This window comes from Physeter macrocephalus, chromosome 2, assembly GCF_002837175.3.
Source record: "Physeter macrocephalus isolate SW-GA chromosome 2, ASM283717v5, whole genome shotgun sequence".
NCBI classification, from domain to species: Eukaryota; Metazoa; Chordata; class Mammalia; order Artiodactyla; family Physeteridae; genus Physeter; species Physeter macrocephalus.
In genome coordinates, this window is record NC_041215.1 from 115,312,399 (window position 1) to 115,330,584 (window position 18,186).

Here is an 18,186-nt window from a genome sequence, read left to right on the forward strand (position 1 = left end):
CATCTCCCTTCACCCCTAATTTAGATTGAACCCCTAATTTAGACTGAACTGGTATGGAGGCGGGGAGTCTGGGTATTCTGTCTGTAAACAGCACCACAGCTAATTCGGATGTGGTTTATCTCAGAATACTCAGAAAATAACTACCCTCTAAATCCCTTCAAGCTGCGAACAAGTATGACATTTTTTGTAAGTCAAATTAGGAAGGCTAAAACAAACAGCCTAGGGACAGAAAACAAACACCAGAGACAAAGACATCACAGGGGTAATGCCATAAGAGGCTCTACACAGGTAACCTTTTAGATTCTTTATTTAGTGGCAAAAACCAAGGACCAGAGCACCTTCCATTCTAAGCTTATCCTTTGTAGCATTTTATGCATTTGTAGTTATATAACTGCCTATTTATAAGAATGTATATAATGTCTATCTTGTCAATGGCAATAAGATGACCAGGTTCCATCATTTTTTAAATTTACCATTATATCTATTAGGTCTGACATATGGTAATACATTTTGTTTGGGACTACCTTCTTTGGTATGGGAACAGTAGACACCTTTCTTGCTACTACATGGAGAAATCCTATAGACAGAAAGAGAACTCAGTAGGATTTATAAAATTACTTTTGAGTAAGCTGAGTATCTACTTAGCGAGGTATAGTGCAACTATATACTTCATTAACAATATTCCATACACGTTAGGATTATAGAATCTAATGCTCCTAATTTATTATCTACTACACTGAAAAAAATTAGTCCACATGTAAAACAGAAATACTTTGCCTCACTGAGAGCTCTTGTTTGAGGAACTAGAGAACTGTTCAACACCCCTGGCCACCTTAGTTCTTCATAAGAGCACCATTTGTCAGGATCATTGTTTTTGACTTAATGGTGAAATAAAGGGTTCCTTCCAAATTCAGGGCACTAATTCTTCTGGTAAGTCACTGAACACTGAGAAAATAACAAAATTTTCCGTAATTCAGCTCTTTATTTGCAAAGGGGAAATGTTGTTGGATTAGGTGATTTCTAGGGAAGGCCTCTTCCAGTTCCAAATTTTTTATGGTTTATGAGTTAGAACTACAAAGTGGACCCAAATGTCTATCATGTCAAAAATTCCATAATGATACATGGTTTATATTTAGTGTTAAATTTCTTTCTTTTTTTTTAAGCTGGCAAAGCAATAACTCACACCCTTATTTATTTGTTCAAGTCAGATGTGAGCAACTACATAAATTTGATTCCTGATTTTGAAATTCAGTCTACACAGCAGAATATGAGAAAACAACATATATTTAGTGTTAAATTGATATTATAAATTATTTCATTCTTACTCAGCCTCCTAAATTCTTTCATATTTCTTTTTATCTGAAATTAAGTTATTTCTCTATGTGTAGATCTCCTGTTAAGTGTTCTTACCACAACACAAATGATAATAAAAAATAATGTTTCTCTTTGAAATTCAAAAAAAAAAGTGGTCCTCTTTTTCAACCATTTATTAGCATTCTTCACATTATGGTTACCTAGTAATTAGGTTTTTTTTTTAATTAACCAGAATAACTGGGTATAGGAAATTAATTTCTCTGATTTTTTGTATATTTTTCATATACTACATAAGCCCTTGTGAGTGCTATAATTGTAACCCTTTATAATTGGCAGACATTAATTGCTGAAATTGTACTAGAATTTCCATATAATTTTATACCAGAGCCACATGAATACTGAATACATTCATCATGTTTAGAATACCAATGGGAGAAATTAATCTCCAATTATTAAAATATGCAAGAACTTGTATGAATATGATAAGGATGAGATATGCATATTCCTGAGTCCTATGTCACAAGTAATATGTCTGTGTATGTTCAAGTGTATTAAATCTAGAGCAGTGGTTCTCCATTCACTAAAATTAATCCAATCCTCTCTTGCTAGAGGGTTCAGAAGAGTAGAAGAAGGTGAGAAACAAACCATGAAAGAGCTCCCAAGAGTGGAGGGTACAGAGTAAGAGGTGATCACAGTTGTCCTCAATAAACTCACCTTACAGATATCCCGATTTTTGCAGTTCTCCTAAACAGCCAAGCTTATAACCTCAGAGGCATTTTCAACTCCCTACTCCATGGCACACATGCTATAGATTCAACCTCCATAATCTCTTTTTAGATTAGGATTTCTTACCTCGAGGTCCATGAATTGCCTCACAATGTCTGTAAACCTACTGGAATTACATGCAAAACTGCACACCCATGTATGGACACCCTTTCTGAGGAACAGGTCTACAGCTTTTATCAGATTCTCAAAGAGGGCTGTCACTCAAAACATTTAAGGGCCACTGGGCTAAACTGTTTCATCTTTTTTCAATTCCACTGCCACCAAGCAAAGCCAGGTTCAGTGCTCCCTCTTCTGAATATCAGGGTTCCTCCCATCCAGTCTCCTGGCTCGTTTCTTGTCATCTTACACATGGTGCTTTCAAAGTCATCTTCCTGAAGCTTATGATCAGTCATGATCAGTAAGCTCATGATTACTCCTGTTCACTAATTTTCAGGGCTCCCCGCTGCCCACTGAATAATGTCTAAATTCCTGGGTGCAGACACCATGTCTTATTCATCTCTGTTTCTTCCGTATCTAGCTAGCCCAAGAGATTCATGTTTTTAAGTTCTCCTGAAGTGAGAAACCTTCTGTGTCCCAGCTCCTACCTCTCTACAGTGTTATCTGCCCCCATTTGCTTTCATGAAGTCTATGCTACAACCAATTCAATCATCTGACCTCCTGTCAATTCTCTGAACATAATCCACGTTTTCTCTCTCTCCCTGCATCTTTTAATCACGTTGTTGTTTTTTTCCCTTTGATTGGGGTGCTTTCCTGACCTCTCCACACCCAGATCACTTCTGACGAAATCTCACCCATCCTTCAGTGCTTAAAAAAATGCTTCTCGGGCTTCCCTAGTGGCGCAGTGGTTGAGAGTCCGCCTGCCGATGCAGGGGACGCAGGTTCGTGCCCCGGTCCGGGAGGATCCCACATGCCGCGGAGCGGCTGCGCCCGTGAGCCATGGCCGCTGAGCCTGCGCGTCCGGAGCCTGTGCTCCGCAACGGGAGAGGCCACAGAAGTGAGAGGCCAAATTTTCTCCATGAAGCCTTCTAAGCTCTGTCTCCTTGTGAGAAATTATCGCTTTCCTCTCTAACCTCTTTGTGCATTTCTTAGGACTTTACTTTTATTAAGCACATAGAACTCAAATTTTAATATTGAATAAATCATTTATATAGTTTGTACATTACAAGATACTGTATACTCCTTAAAGGCGAGGCTGTATTCTTCTCTTTCCCACAATACCTAGCATTGACTCACACACCATAATATGTATTTCAAAAATATTTGCTGAAGAAATAAATGAAAGAATAAATAAACACAAAGTTGATTTTTCAGATGCTTCAGATGTTGACGAGAGGTCAGCACTGGTTTTACTGATGAAGAACATGAGGTTCAGAGAGGCAGAGAGAGCAGCACAAGATCACACAGCAGTCACATTGTGACTGGCCAATTTGGGCCGGTGCTCAGATCAGATATTTGAATTTGATCTAAGTCTCTGCCCACCACACAAGGATGCCCCTTTTCCGGACAAGAAAATGCACTTAGATATTTTATTTTTAAGCAACTACAATCCTGTAGTTTTTATAATTCTAATTATTGGCTTTACCATTTATTACCTGTGTGACAGTATTTTACTTAGTTTTCTCATCTATAAATTGAGGGTCTAAATTTAACGCTCTCTGTGCTTTCTTCCAGCTGTGAAGTTTGAACTGCTTCTGACACCCTCACCCTTCTTTCTCCAGCAAAGAAGGTAACTTCCCCAGGTTTTCCCAAGTTTCATGGTGCTCCACCTCCCATTCTGTGTTCTAAGTGACATCTGGTTATCAGTACGTGGTAATGACAAATACAATGCGTGGGACTAAAGAAGTCATATGCAAAAATTAGGCTCGATAAAGGTAAGAGCTTAAAGAAGTTTTTTTTTTTTTAAATAAAAGATCCTGGGGCTTCCCTGGTGGCACAGTGGTTGAGAGTCCGCCTGCCGATGCAGGGGACGCGAGTTCGTGCCCCGGTCCAGGAAGATCCCACATGCCGCGGAGCGGCTGCACCCGTGAGCCATGGCCGCTGAGCCTGCGCGTCCGGAGCTTGTGCTCCGCAACGGGAGAGGCCACAACAGTGAGAGGCCCGCGTACCGCAAAAAAAAAAATAATAAAATAAAATAAAAGATCCTATAAGATATTTAAAAATTCAAATAACTAGGTAAAAGAAAGGATAGTTCCACAGATCTGATACTTAACCTATAAGGTTCTACTATGCGAAGCTCCCATATGTTTCTTCATTGTGACAAATACGAATAGCAAAATAAGGTTTAAATCTGAATGGCTCTGAGTGCTGCCCCAACAATCAAAAGTGAAACTATTTTTCTTTCATTCTTAATATTCCAAATATTTTCACTTTGTTTCCCACACACGGCATTGTTGTTTCTTCCAATTTATATATTCTACCCTAAAAGGCATTCTCACTCCCCTCAATTCCAACACAAAGTCTTGGGCAAAATCTGGCATTACCACCAAGTTCTGTAATTCCCTATCCTGTCTTTCTTCTAGTAAATCTTATGTGAAAGACTTTAACAGTGCCTGCATTCATTCCTTGATAATGAATGTTTGTCATACGTATAGTCTTCAAAAGAACATGCTCTGTCTTCTTTAAGGGCAACATACACCGGAGAGAACAGTATAATCCGTGTTCCAAAAAGAGGGTCTCAGAATCTGATGAGGAAAAGTTACTAGATGAGATGAGCATTATGGAGAAACAAATTGGCCCACTTATTAGTCAAGAGACCAAGTGAATCCCTTTAAGGCCTCTAGATTTAGCAGAGGGCACAAAATCTCATGCTTTCTAAATTTGTTTCACAAATTTATTACTTTCTCTCAGGATACACTGATTTTCAGTTGATTTGATACCAGAGCCTTTAAATCAAATCTAACTTATTGTATTTTTCTGTCATATAGAAACCTGAGCAAAACAATAACAAGTGATAATAAGGGAAATTAATCTTCGATGTCATTTTAAAATAAACGGCCTTATAACTCAAACGCTACCCCATTCATAGTAGCTATTTTGCTATTATATTCTCCCAGAAGAGCAAATAATAATGAAGATAACGTGACAATTTATTAAGATAACATGGTGCCTATGCACACACAGGTAGCTTAGGGTATTACATATGGATATTTTGGATATTCTTCACCCTCTTTAAAGTATATATATATATGCATATATGTATATTTATGTTATATATTATTTATAAATTTGCATAAACACACATATTCCATAGCGTGAACAGAAGAGGATAACTATGTTTCAAACTGTGATAAGCCCTATGCCAACCAATGGTGTTCAATTCTTGTTAAGCCCTGTAACACAGGTTAACTCATTGTTATTTTCTTACAGTTTTTGCTACATAGTTGCAGTACTGCCACTCAATTCTGATTTGTACTAGAAATTGTACTAGAAGTTGAGATATTGGGGCCAGGTGACCTTGTGCATTAAAGGTAGCTGTGGCAATGACACACAGTAACTCCTGGAGTTTGGGGGTGGTGATGTTGAGGTACAAGAAACTTAGTAAGTCCCACATGGGCTATAGATGACCTCATAGGACCTCACCCCAGACAGGTGAAATGCCCTGCCCACAACCCAAGCCCCGCCCCCTGAGGACACGATGGACACTTGAGATTCCCACTCTCTGAACTTCCCCAACCTTATGTCCTCTGCATTCTTTCAGCTTTGCACAGTACAAATAATGTATATGAAAGGTATGTGTTGACACACCCACTCCTGTCAAGCCTCTGCAGGGCTAAAAAAAAGAACCAAAATATCATCAGTTCAATAAGTCAGCAAGGTTTATGCATTTTACGGCTCTAAGATACTTCTAACATTTGACGTATAATTTATATTATATAAAAACGGGCAGTTTAGTTTAATTCTATTAAGTTTTCAGCTGGGTCCATCATATATATATATTTTTTCTCATTCTACAAGGAAATATGATTCTCCCCTTAAGACTAAAGCAAGTTAGGCAGTGAGTATGACAAAATGGTTCAAATCATCCAAATTATAGCTTTTAATGAATGCAATGTTTATGTAAACTCTGAGAAACACAGCTGAAAGGAAACACTTGTAGGGAGATGTGAGGAACCCGGAGAAGACGGCGCCACATCAGCTGACTTGAAGGAGTTAAAGGGCCTTCATTGCAAACAGAATTCAAAGACAGGAGCCTTGGCCTTGGGTTGGTTATAGATCTGAACCTTGAGAGGCAGTTGGAACTGGGAGGTAAGTTAAAAGGTAAAGGAGAAAGTCCAAGCAAAGGTTTGAAGACATAAAAACAACCATACTGCACAGAAAATCCCAGAATGTCCAGGCTAAGGAGTTTGGATTTTAATCAATCGTAAATGCGGAGCTATTGAATGTTTCTCAGCAGAAGGGGGGATATATTTCGTTATAAAGGAATCTTAGAAAACATATAGAATGAATTAGCAGAGAGAAGGTTAAAGACCAGGAGGCTGCTACATTTATCCAAGTTTAAGGAAAAGAGAGCTGAACCTGAACCATGGCAGCAGGAAGCGATACACATTGATGGATGAAAGAACAAAGAATGTGAGTCAGTGTTCATGAGTTCACTCCAGGAGGGCTGTAAACTTAATCTGTACCTCCCATAAAGGAACTATAAATTGGAAATTCTAGGGGATTTTGGACTGAGTGTATTTGATATGAAGTTTTGACTTCAGTTAATAAGCATGTCTCAAAGAGATAAACACCTACGAGATTTTATGTTATAAAAAATTCTATTATAATTTCATATTGGACCCACATAATATCACAAGAATTACACTGAGATGGGACTGGGCTAAGTTCTCTGTACCTCCTTACATACAAAACGCAAAAGCTGTAAAAAATAATCACTGTATCAGTTAAGGATTGTGTTCAGTGGCTAACAACCAAGATACAACCAAAAGAGAAGTTAATTTTGTCTCATGAAAAAGAAGTCTGGTGCAGGTATTACAGTTCTACAATATTCCTGGTGTCCCACAGTCCTTATTCTTTGGCTTCATCATCCTCGTTGTGTACCTTGAATCTTCATGGATGTAAAATAACGACTGACATTCTGGCCAGCTCATCTGTGTTCCAGGTGGAAGGAAGGCACTGCCCTCTTCCCAATGACTTCTACTTAAGATTCATTGGTTGTGCCTATCTGCAAGGGAAGGGTGGACAGTATATTCTTTCACCTGGGTATATCGCCACCATGACTGAAACTGGGTTCTGTTAGTAAGGCAGAAGAGGGGGTATTGGGTGGGTCACTAGCAGTCCCTCCCACAAGTCACAGAAACTCCTCCCAGCTCTAGAATTTTGTGATTATAACTCCACACAGAACTCATGCACAAAGAAATTATTACTAATTGTTTTCTAGTGTCTTCTTCAAAACATTGGCCTTCTTTTTTCCTACTGAATTATGGAAAATAAGTCTGTTTTACTCTAAACGTTAAGCCGAAAGAAACTCCACATACCACGGATTCTACTTCCTAACGTGGGATTTTTTTTTTTTTTTCACTTATGGGCAAGCCACTCTGCCCACAGATGAAAGACTGCCACTTTTCTAAACTGTGCTGGACACTGATACATTATGATACAACGCAAATGTACTGTGAAAGCTGTCAGGGAATATCCATTATTTGCACGTGGCAAATTTGGAACTAACTATATACTTTTTCAGCATCAAAAGCCAAGGTCTTATCTTTGAGTTAAAGTCATCTATTTAGGAACTTCAGGTTCCTGTCAACCTGCATATCTCTAAGGTTTCTTGTCATCTGAGATCACCATTGCCTTTAATGTTTAAATAGAATGCATGACTACCCACCTCAGAATTTGTGGGAAACACGTCCTCCCTCACTGCATACCCAAACCTATAGAGTTTGTCGGAATGCTTATCATCTCCTGGTCACCTCTTGATTTGATTTTTTGCTTTCATTCAGTTATCAATGTCCTCTCTGTTTCCTGTACTTTTGTGTCCCCTATCGCCTTCCTTTGCAGCTTTACCCCATGTGGACACTGCCTCTATTCATTAAATCCCCAAAAGTACTATTCACAAAATGCTGTCACTGGTAACCAATTTTTCCTAATGATTTTGAGTAGCAGAGAGATATTAGAGTGCAGGACGGTACAGATACCAACTAAATGTTTGACAACATTGTGCTAACAATGCATCAGATTTTCCCTGGGGAAGAGAGATTTCTTTTTGACTCAGTCCATCTTTCTTCCTTGCTCATTGCCCACATCTCTTTGGCTCTCGAGACCCTTCATTTCCCCTTTTCCTCAGCCTCCCTATTCTCTCTACTCTCTTATGCAAAGGAATTTAGGTTTCACTCCCTGCCTTCTTAAAAAAAAAAACAGAAAAAACCCACTAGCATGATCTATATCTGCAGACTGAAAACTTTTGTTAAGATGCTCTGCTAAGTATAGGACCACTGATGCCAGGCCTCTCCTCTTTTTATATAATTGCAGACATTTTGAAATTATCAGCTTATGTTTCTTTTGTATAATCACAATAAAATCAGAGACTGATATAGCACAGCCTAGGACAAACCCAAGTTCTGAGAATTGGACCAACAACAAAAACTAGTTCTAAAAGCATGAAAACATTTATTTTCATCGCTCAAAAACCACCATTGTGAATCTAACTCATAACTCATAGCACTATCTCACCAAACCCTCTATTTTCCTTCTCTCCAAATCTATTATACCCCAGAGATGTATTTGGGTCTTTCACAATTTAAACTCCAAAGTCTCTCCCAGAAACCCCATTCGTGGTGAACTTCCTATCACTTTCTTTCCCTTTTCTTTCCTCCTGCTTCTCCAGTTCTGCCCCTCTACCTATTCTCCCAATTGTGCATCACAAGCCCCCCCAAAATTGGACAGAAACAAGTGAAAGAAGTTGACAACCACACCTGCCCCTGAAACAGGTAGTCACTAGCTGGAAATATCTCAGTATAACACTGATGTGCCCAGAGCCACCTAAGAAAGTGTCCGATCCTTAGAAAGAAAGCCAAGAATGAATAGAAACCCACTGGTAAAGAGGAAATGACAGAGGACCATTCAAGAAGTACTCATGGCCAGCTGAGAAAGCACATAAAACATATTAGACCCAGTTATAGTCCAGATTTAAGCCACGAAAAGTCCAAGGGACAACAAAGGTAGCAAGAGAGTTTAGAACTATTCTTCAGTTCTTGATTGTTGGCTTTGGTAATCACAAAATCAAATAAACAAAACAAACCTAAGAATAGGTTGGGTAGAAATTTTCCTATTGCCCAGGAATTGGCAAATAATTTAAAACAACAGATTCACTATACTCCCACATTCTAAAGAGAGCAGTCAGCAGTTGACTGTCATGTCCCAGTCAACACCTATGAGCTGTTATGAGAAAGAGTAGAATCAGCCCTACTAAAATCAACTAATGCCCTGTCCTCCCTCTCCCCATCCATAATATATGAGGGAATAAAGAGGGCAACTGAGAAGTGAAGTCTGGGTAGAAGTTATTAGCCTATACAAAATGCAGTGATCATTGTTAGAGGCCAAGTGAGGTGGGAGCCTCAAAGAGAATCATTTTTAGAATCTGGGGGAGGGGCCTATAAGAATGGGAGAATGGATCTTTTTCTCCAACTGAATGCTTGCTGGAGGCCCTCTAGGGCCTGCCTTCAGAGGACAGTGTAAGGAAGGCGTTCTTAGAAGAGCATGTCAGATTCCCAAATTTGTGATGTGTACATTTCCATAGACAATAGAGCTTCCATTTCTAAAGAGAGCAGGCTTGCTGGAGTAGCCAGGTGGAAAAGAGCTACTAGTTCTGCGACACAGGTTGCCTATGAAAAAAATGGGGTAATCCTGAGCCTTGTTCTATTTTTCTGCAACTCTCGGAGGACAGCAGTTCCAGCGGTTTCACTTCAATTAAAGAAGACAAGAGAATTGGAGCCAGCAGACCAAGCAACCCTACATCTACATTTTCAAATGCCTTTTTTCTAGATTTTTCTAATATTCTCCATCTTTCTTTTTTATCTTTCATCTTGTCTCTGATACGCCCACTTAAATGTGCCAGAACCCAAGCTCAGGTTGTCTGCTAGGTAATCTAGCATGGCTTCCTTCAGCATTTTGCTTCTTGAGATCACAGATGCAAAACTGGCCCCCATATGTGTTTACTTGTATACAACTCCACCTTGGCCTAGACCATCACCATCTCTTACCTGGAGTTCTTCAACAGTCTCCAAAAAAGCCTTCCTGCTTCTAGTCTTGCCCGTTCTCCTCCACCTCCTCTCCATGTTGCAGTAGAAATAATTTTCTTACAAAACAAAATGGATCTTGGCCTTGCTTTGGGCATAGAATAAAATCCAAACTCATTTTACCTTATAATACCCAGCATGATCTGGCTTCTGCATTCCTCTCTGACCTCATCTCCTTGACCAAATGGCTTATTGGGTGACCTTCTAACTCTTCCTGTGCCACTCTCCAGCCACAACTATCTCTAGGAGTTGCTGTCATATGTGAAATTCGTTCCTACCTCAGAACCTTTATTCAGTCTGTTTCTTCCATTTCTCTCTCTCTCTCTCTCTCTCTCTGCATAACTGACTCCTCTTTTGGAAGGTCTTAGGGTCTTTGGAGGACCCTTTGGAAGGGCCTTCTTCTCAGACCACCCATTCAAAAGTAAGCTCCTCCTGCTATCCTCTGCCATAAAATCATGGAGTTAGTGGAGAGAGGATTGTTCATATTCATCACAATTTTAAAATAAATTTTAGAACATATATATTTATTTTCTCATCTTTTATTTCTCATCCCTAATACATTATAAATGAAACTGAAGATTTTTGAAAATTTGAAAGTATGGGAAAAAGAGAATGGTGATGGATTAGCTGACTGATGGAAGAAGGTCTCTGAGAAATAGGTGAGATCACCAGAAGAGTTCTTCAACATGAGTAAAGAAAAAGGAAAAAGAAAAAACAATGCTTTAGATGTAAATATACCTTTCAATGAGGGTGCTGGGGAAAGAGAAATGATTAGTATGGATGATTCCCAGCTGACAACTTCTATCTCTTCAGTGAAGGAGGAAATAAGAGTGAGCATCAAAATCGCAAAGCACTGGGCTTCAGAAGGATGAAAAAGGCTAAAAATAGCTGCGAAGTAAATGGAAAAGAAAGCTGTTTAGGGACATTCCAAATGGATTTGTAGTGCCACCAAATCAAGTCTTCATTAAGTTACCCACTCAATAAATATATACTGGGTTCCAATTCAGTACCAGGCACTATACTTGTTTCTAGCATCGCAAAGACAAATAGGCAACACCTTATGAAAATTTCTCTGGATTTGAATTAGAGGATGCTAATTGTGTAGCCTCCAAAAGGTCCAAACACCCAGCCATCTCACTTGGTTTCCCTTGGCTTTGGTCAGAAATGAGGCATTGGTCACTGACCTGCCCTTGCTCAAGGTGGGCTCTTGTATTTCATGAAAGTCTTTATTGTATGGAACTTACTCTGTGGAATTTACAAATCCTTCAGTATTAGAGCTTGTGATTTTTGAGGATTTTGCAAAATATCCCCATTCCTCCTTCATAGACCTACCTCTCCCACCATCTCCATGGGACACAGGGGCCTTTTGGTTCATGCCATCCAAGGAAGAGGAACAACTTAGGCTACCTCATAGTTTTCTAAGAGAGATATCTAAACTAAATTATAATAGCAATATTCAATTCATAAAAGTAAAACAATTATGCATATTATACTTTAATATAATTTTTTAAAAATAGGTAACACTGATACAAATCCTTCTATAATCTGGCCATCACTTCACCTTTTCAATGGATCTTAGCTTTGCTGCACCTCAGGTTAACTTCTAGTCTCTTGAACAAGCCAAACCATTCTTGTGACTGACTAAGGCCATATGACACCAGCTGGGAATTCTCTCTTCCTCTTCTCCTTTGCAAAGCCTCCTTTTATTTAAGTTTGATCTCAAGTGCTACATTTTTGATAATCCTAGAATATCCAAAATTGTTTAACATCTCTTTTAATAATTAAATTTTGAATTGATGGTCCCAAGCTTAAAAGATAACCCACCCCCCGGAACCTCACAAAATAATAAACGCTACATAAACATTAAAATACACAATCCCTTGAAAATTTAAGGCTGCAGATATCTGGGTAAGTAGTCTCAGACTGAGATTTAAAAATAAAAAAATAGAATTCAGACGACCAAAAGCACCTAAAGTTAAAAAGGGGGATATGTCTAGGTCTTATGGCTAGAACTTAAAGAAATAATTATGTTACTAGGTTTAATAAATACTTATGAAAACTCATCAAAAAGGCCACACTGATGTTTAGAAAGAGCTGAGGCTCTGTTGACTCAGATGGCTTATTCCATCTCTCAGGAATGCAAGTTGTTAATGACAGCATGAGAGATGAGGTGATCTACCCATAAACACAGGGCTCTGATTCAGCCTGAATACTAGTGATTTTAATGCCAGACACATCCACTTTCAGCTGGAGGGTATTTGTTGAGAGCTGCCGTGGAGAATGCCCACACTTAGAAAAAAATGCACACCCTTAGCAACCACTAATGAATAAAATACAAACCTACTGATCAGAATTTGGAAGTTGCAAAATACAATATGATTAGGTATTCTGAAGTAATAATTCAGGTATATAAACAAAAATAGATCTGGCAATATAGGTTGGATTCTACAGGTGTTACTCAAGCTACCCTTTGTGATCCTCGGAAATTTTTTCCCAAATAAGCTCTGGAAATTCAAATCTTATTTTTTCAAAATCCCTGGAGTGTCTTCCTCAAACCATGTGAACAGCATTTAACAGTGGGAATTTCTTTGGGTTGGTGTATTGAGAGCCCTCTGTCATGCCAACTGATATTTGTCTGTACAAAGAAGATATACACCTCCGAGAAAGACATATAGGAAAATGAGACACCAGTTTGGTGTCTGTCCCAGTATTTCTGACCACGTCCACCTGCTCACCCACCCTAGATATTGGCCCAAATAACTATTTCATGGAGATACCAGGGACTGCTGTTAAAGAAAAAATGAGAGCAAGTGCCCTGCCGTTAAATTATAAGCAGAAGTCATGGTATCCACTTCCATTTCCACCTCTTAAAATGCCTATGACAGGGGGTGGCTAAATCAAGTAACTTGAGTCTCATTTTCCCGACTGGTGAAGCAGGGACTCAAATGTTGCTTTAGTCAACATCTGCTGAGCATTTACTATGCACCAGAGACAGTAGTAGGTGGTATGCTAGGTACAGTCACTATTTTCAGGCAGCTTACCATTTATTTAGAAAGGAAGACAAACGTCTAAACATACGCATAATATGCACACTACTACACTATACACTACATTTCTAAAAATTACCATGAAGAAAAAGCAAGGAGTACAAATTTTAAAAAATAAATAACACAGAGATGTAGCTTAATCTGGGAGGTCAAAGAACATCTCCTTAGGGAATGATATTTAAGCTAAGAAGTTGGGAAGGTAGGGAGTGGAGAGAACATCCCAAGACAAGGGGATAACATATGCAAAGGCCCCAGGCAAGGAGGAGTTTGATGTGGTCCCAGAACAGCAAGAAGACTCCTGTGGCTACACTGAAGGGGAGAGTGGCAGGAGATAAGGCTCTTTGTGTTGTTATAAGAATCAAAGAGAAATGTGTGTGAACATGCTTTGCAGAGTGCAAAGCCCAGCCCCGTACCACTGTGAGAATGAACACAGTCATCAGTGTTTCAGAAGTCCTGTTCCCAGCAGCACAAGCAGCAGGTCAAAAAGAAAAAAACACCTGAACATAAGTTTTACCTCTTCTTCCATCCTTCCTAAATTGACTATTTCATCTTTGCCATCAACCGAAGTGTAAGTAGATTTTCGATTTGCATTATCAGAAGTCTTAAAACAAGACCTAAATTTCTCTCCTTCATGTACCCAACTGGGCTTCTTTAAAGCCGGAAGACAAAATTACTGAAGCTTTTTTATATCTGGGCAACAGAAAGCAGAGAACCTTAAAAATCCAGGATTGCTTTATATTTCCATTTGAGCCCCATAGTGACATACAGAAAACAAACCAATGGAGAAGAACAGGACACTTCCCCGAACCAGTGTCTCCATCTCTGCCACTCATTTTCCAGTGGAATTTATTTATTTATTTACTTACTCACTTATTTATTTATTGGCTGTGCCTCGAGGCTTGCAGGATGTTAGGTCCCCTACCAGGGATTGAACCTGGGCCCAAGGCAGTGAAAGTGTGGAGTCCTAAACACTGGACCGCCAGGGAACTCCCTCCATAGGAATTTAAAAACTGGAATGTGGGAGGAAGAATGGCGGTGATTATTTCCAGCAAACTCATTCATCCATCCATTTGTTCATTCAATCAGCACGTATTTATTGAGTATCTATCAATCTCTGTGATGTTGTATATAGGGATTCTCAGAATTGAATTTTATTATACTGATTAAGTTTCACAATTACCCAGAGACATCAAGGATCTGGGGGAAGATTCCCATTTAAGTTATGACCTTATCTCCTTTACATAAATATACTGTTAACCCATAAGGATAATGTGGACTGGGCTTCCTGGACAACGCATCAGAAAGGGACTCTGGCATCAAGATGGCATAAAAGCCAAGGGTCAAGAATGGAGGGAGGAGAGGAGGAGAGACAGACAGACAGACACCAGAGGGGAGCAGTGACAGGACCCTGGTGTGGACGTGGGGACAGGCATTGATGTGTACAGATGGCATATTGATGACAGTGTGCGTGGACAGTGTACTTGAATGTGAGCTCACCTCTCTTCTCCGAAAACTGTATCAGGAGGCAGCTTTGTTTGGAAGAGATTTTTTTTTTAATATATATATATTTTTTGTCTGCGTTGGGTCTTTGTTGCCGTGAATGGGCTTTCTCTAGTTGCAGCGAGCTGGGGCTACTCTTTGTTGTGGTGTGCAGGCTTCTCTTATTGCGGAGCATGGGCTCTAGGTGCATGGGCCTCAGTAATTGTGGCGTGTGGGCTCAGTAGTTGTGGCTGGCAGGCTCTAGAGCACAGGCTCAGTAGCTGTGGCACACGGGCTTAGTTACTCTGGGGCATGTGGGATCTTCCCAGACCAGGGCTCAAACTCATGTCCCCCTGCATTGGCAGGCGGATTCTTAACCACTGCGCCACCAGGGAAGTCCCAGAAGAGATTCTTAAACCAAAGTCATCAATAAAGCTTGTGCCTACTTCAATAAGTGCTGTCTCCAGAATGTTTCGTCTTTTGTCTCCCATACACTGAATACCTTGGGAAAACTGAGCTGACAGTGATGCATAACAAAATATCAGGCAATTGTTGCAATGAGAAACAAAATAAAAGGATTGCTTCTGGAAAGTGCCATATAAGAAAGGATACAGAATGAAGCAGAGAGGAATTACCATGAATGTGGTTGAGGGAAACTAAGAATAGGGTGCTGTTCCTAGAGGAGAAGTATAAAATCATTTGAAGATGCTTAGCTGTAGATGATAAACCTGACTTTTAATTGAACTGTCTAGAAACCAACCAGAAGCACAGAGATATAGAACAGTTAATACATCCCAGAAGAACTTTTCAGAAACTTAGAAAAATCTCTTCTTATACGGCATCAAGGCATTTTATCAGCCAATCAGTTTTTGTTCATATATGCGGCTGGAATTAGTGGGGGAAGGAGAAGTTGGTAGATACAGAATCAGACATTTTTTGTTACGTTTTTCCAGAAAGAAAAACAAACAAGGTGACACATGGCAACTGGGAAAAACTGTTAAAGGTGAATGTCAAGAGCTAAGCTAGTTAGAAATTTGCTCTTATAAAGGGGATAGTCTCATATTCCCTACAATATCAGGAACAAAAATTCAGATATAATAATAAATTTTTAAAGGAGACACAAAAAAGTCTTTTGCTAATAAACACATCACATATACTTTACAGAGTTCCTTTCCTGAACACGGTGGGAAGAATACAATAGAAAATCTGAAAGAACAATTGCTCTTCCTCTGATTTCTTTCTTGCTTTGTCATTTTTGACGTTTCAAATATCAGTTACTCTCCTTTTAGTTATACAACGACTGTAAAGAGTGCTGAGGCCCTTACAGGACTCCATCACAGTTATTTCACAATCTGTTCCAAATTATAATTTTGACTCTTTAAAGCTTAAAACAATTAGATTAAATGTTCCCTGAAAACAACCACCACTAGCATTACCAACACAACCACCATTCGTGCCCAAAATGCTTTCAATAAAATTTACCAAGTCAGTGTTAAAATGAGATTAAACCAATGTGAAAGACCCAAGTCCTTGCCACTTGAAGGGAACTGACATCCTCAGTCTCTTTTGGACACACATTAAATATTCATCTAGTTGGAAAAGCCAGTTGTTAGGGAAAAAAAGGTCCAGCTGTAGATGTAGCAAATTTAAAAAGTCAAACTCTTTCGTACTTAAATATTCATTTTTATCTCAGCAGCTAATAGAATTGAGGACTCACTCTCAGATATGCCTATAAAGCAGTTTCAGGTGCTAGTTCTAGGTCACCCTGGGTTGTGGATAGAAGAAAAATCATTTATGAACATACATACATATAAATGGTGCCCTTATACCAAGAGAGTACTTTGCTGAAGGCATCTACCTATTGCCCAGATACATTTAAAGCACAGAAAGCAACTGTGTGACGATTTCCCACCAATTTTTGAATTGCTTATTCAACTCAATCTCATAATGGAAACAAAGGCTTTTTAAAAAATTTGATAGCAATTTATTAATGATGAAATATAATCCTGGCCTCTTTAATCAAAACCTAACTTCTCCAATCAAAAGGCACATTACCATTCCCTAGTTCCAGGCTCCATTCTCTCTGGATTAGACAATTTAAATAATCTCTTAATTGGTCTCTCTTACTCTAATCTCTCCCAACTTAATCCAGTCCTCACAGTATCAGGATACCTATTTCCTAAAAAAAAAAAAAAAAATCTAATTAAATTTCTTTTCCTCCCTATTCATGCTAGAGGATAAAATCCAACCCATCAACATAACATTTTTACTACAAACCTATCCCAACCTGCCTGGCTGTCCCATTACCATTTCCTGTCTCTGACCACTCAACCCTCTAGAATACTCGTTCGCTTCCAAATGCCCCTACCTCCACTCCTGCATTCCCCGCCTGGAATACCCTTCTCCTCACCGCACCTGTCAAAACCTTACTCCTTCACAACCAAAATATTTGGACAATCTCTCTCATCCTCAGAAGCCTATAAAATGTCATTTCCTTTTGTACCCTTTGTCTTTAAATGTTTGGGGTTTCGTTATTGCTGAGGGATATGCCAGGTAGGCCTTTATGTTGCGCGTGCCATATAACAACAAGCCCCAAAGCCCCTTCCGCACACCTCATGTAAGGTACATTCTGTTGGGTTTTTACATTGCTTCTATCTACCATTTGTCCCCCAGGGAGGCTTTCTGACACAGAAATTCACCCCTTCTGTGTCAACCCCAGTGCTTGAAAAAGGATAAGCACTCAAGTGCTTGTTGGATTTTATTGATGTGTAAACATCTGCATTGGTAGGTTGGCCAAATTCAAGCTGATTCATAGTCATAGGAGGTGCCCATAGAACAATTTTTGAAGACCATTCAGTATAATGGTTTTTAAGCATTTTCTGTTTCTTTGTTTTTTTGGCTTGCTTTTAGTAGAGCAATCCTGTTTTCAACAAGAGGTTTATCTGAAAGCCCAAGATGCAGAACAGATAAAAACCATTCATGTTACAGCCTGAGGAAGCACAACCACAAACTTCCCCCTCCCATCCCCTGCCATTAAAGGGAGTCTGAAGAGCACAGTTTATAATCCACTTCACAAGTTAAAAAGTACATAGGAGGAAGATACTCACCCCAAATTCTAATACCCAGATCTTACATTATTTTTAAGTTTTATCAGAAGCAGACATTGCACACTTCATGTTGTCAAGTGAAATAAGTTCTTAAGAGTATGCGAAGTACCTTATGGCTTTCCAGAGAAGTTACATGGTTTCTAGTAACAGCCAGTCTCTAATATTCCTATTTTTCAAGTTACTCTGGAAAGTGACTTACTTAAAGGCAACACATTG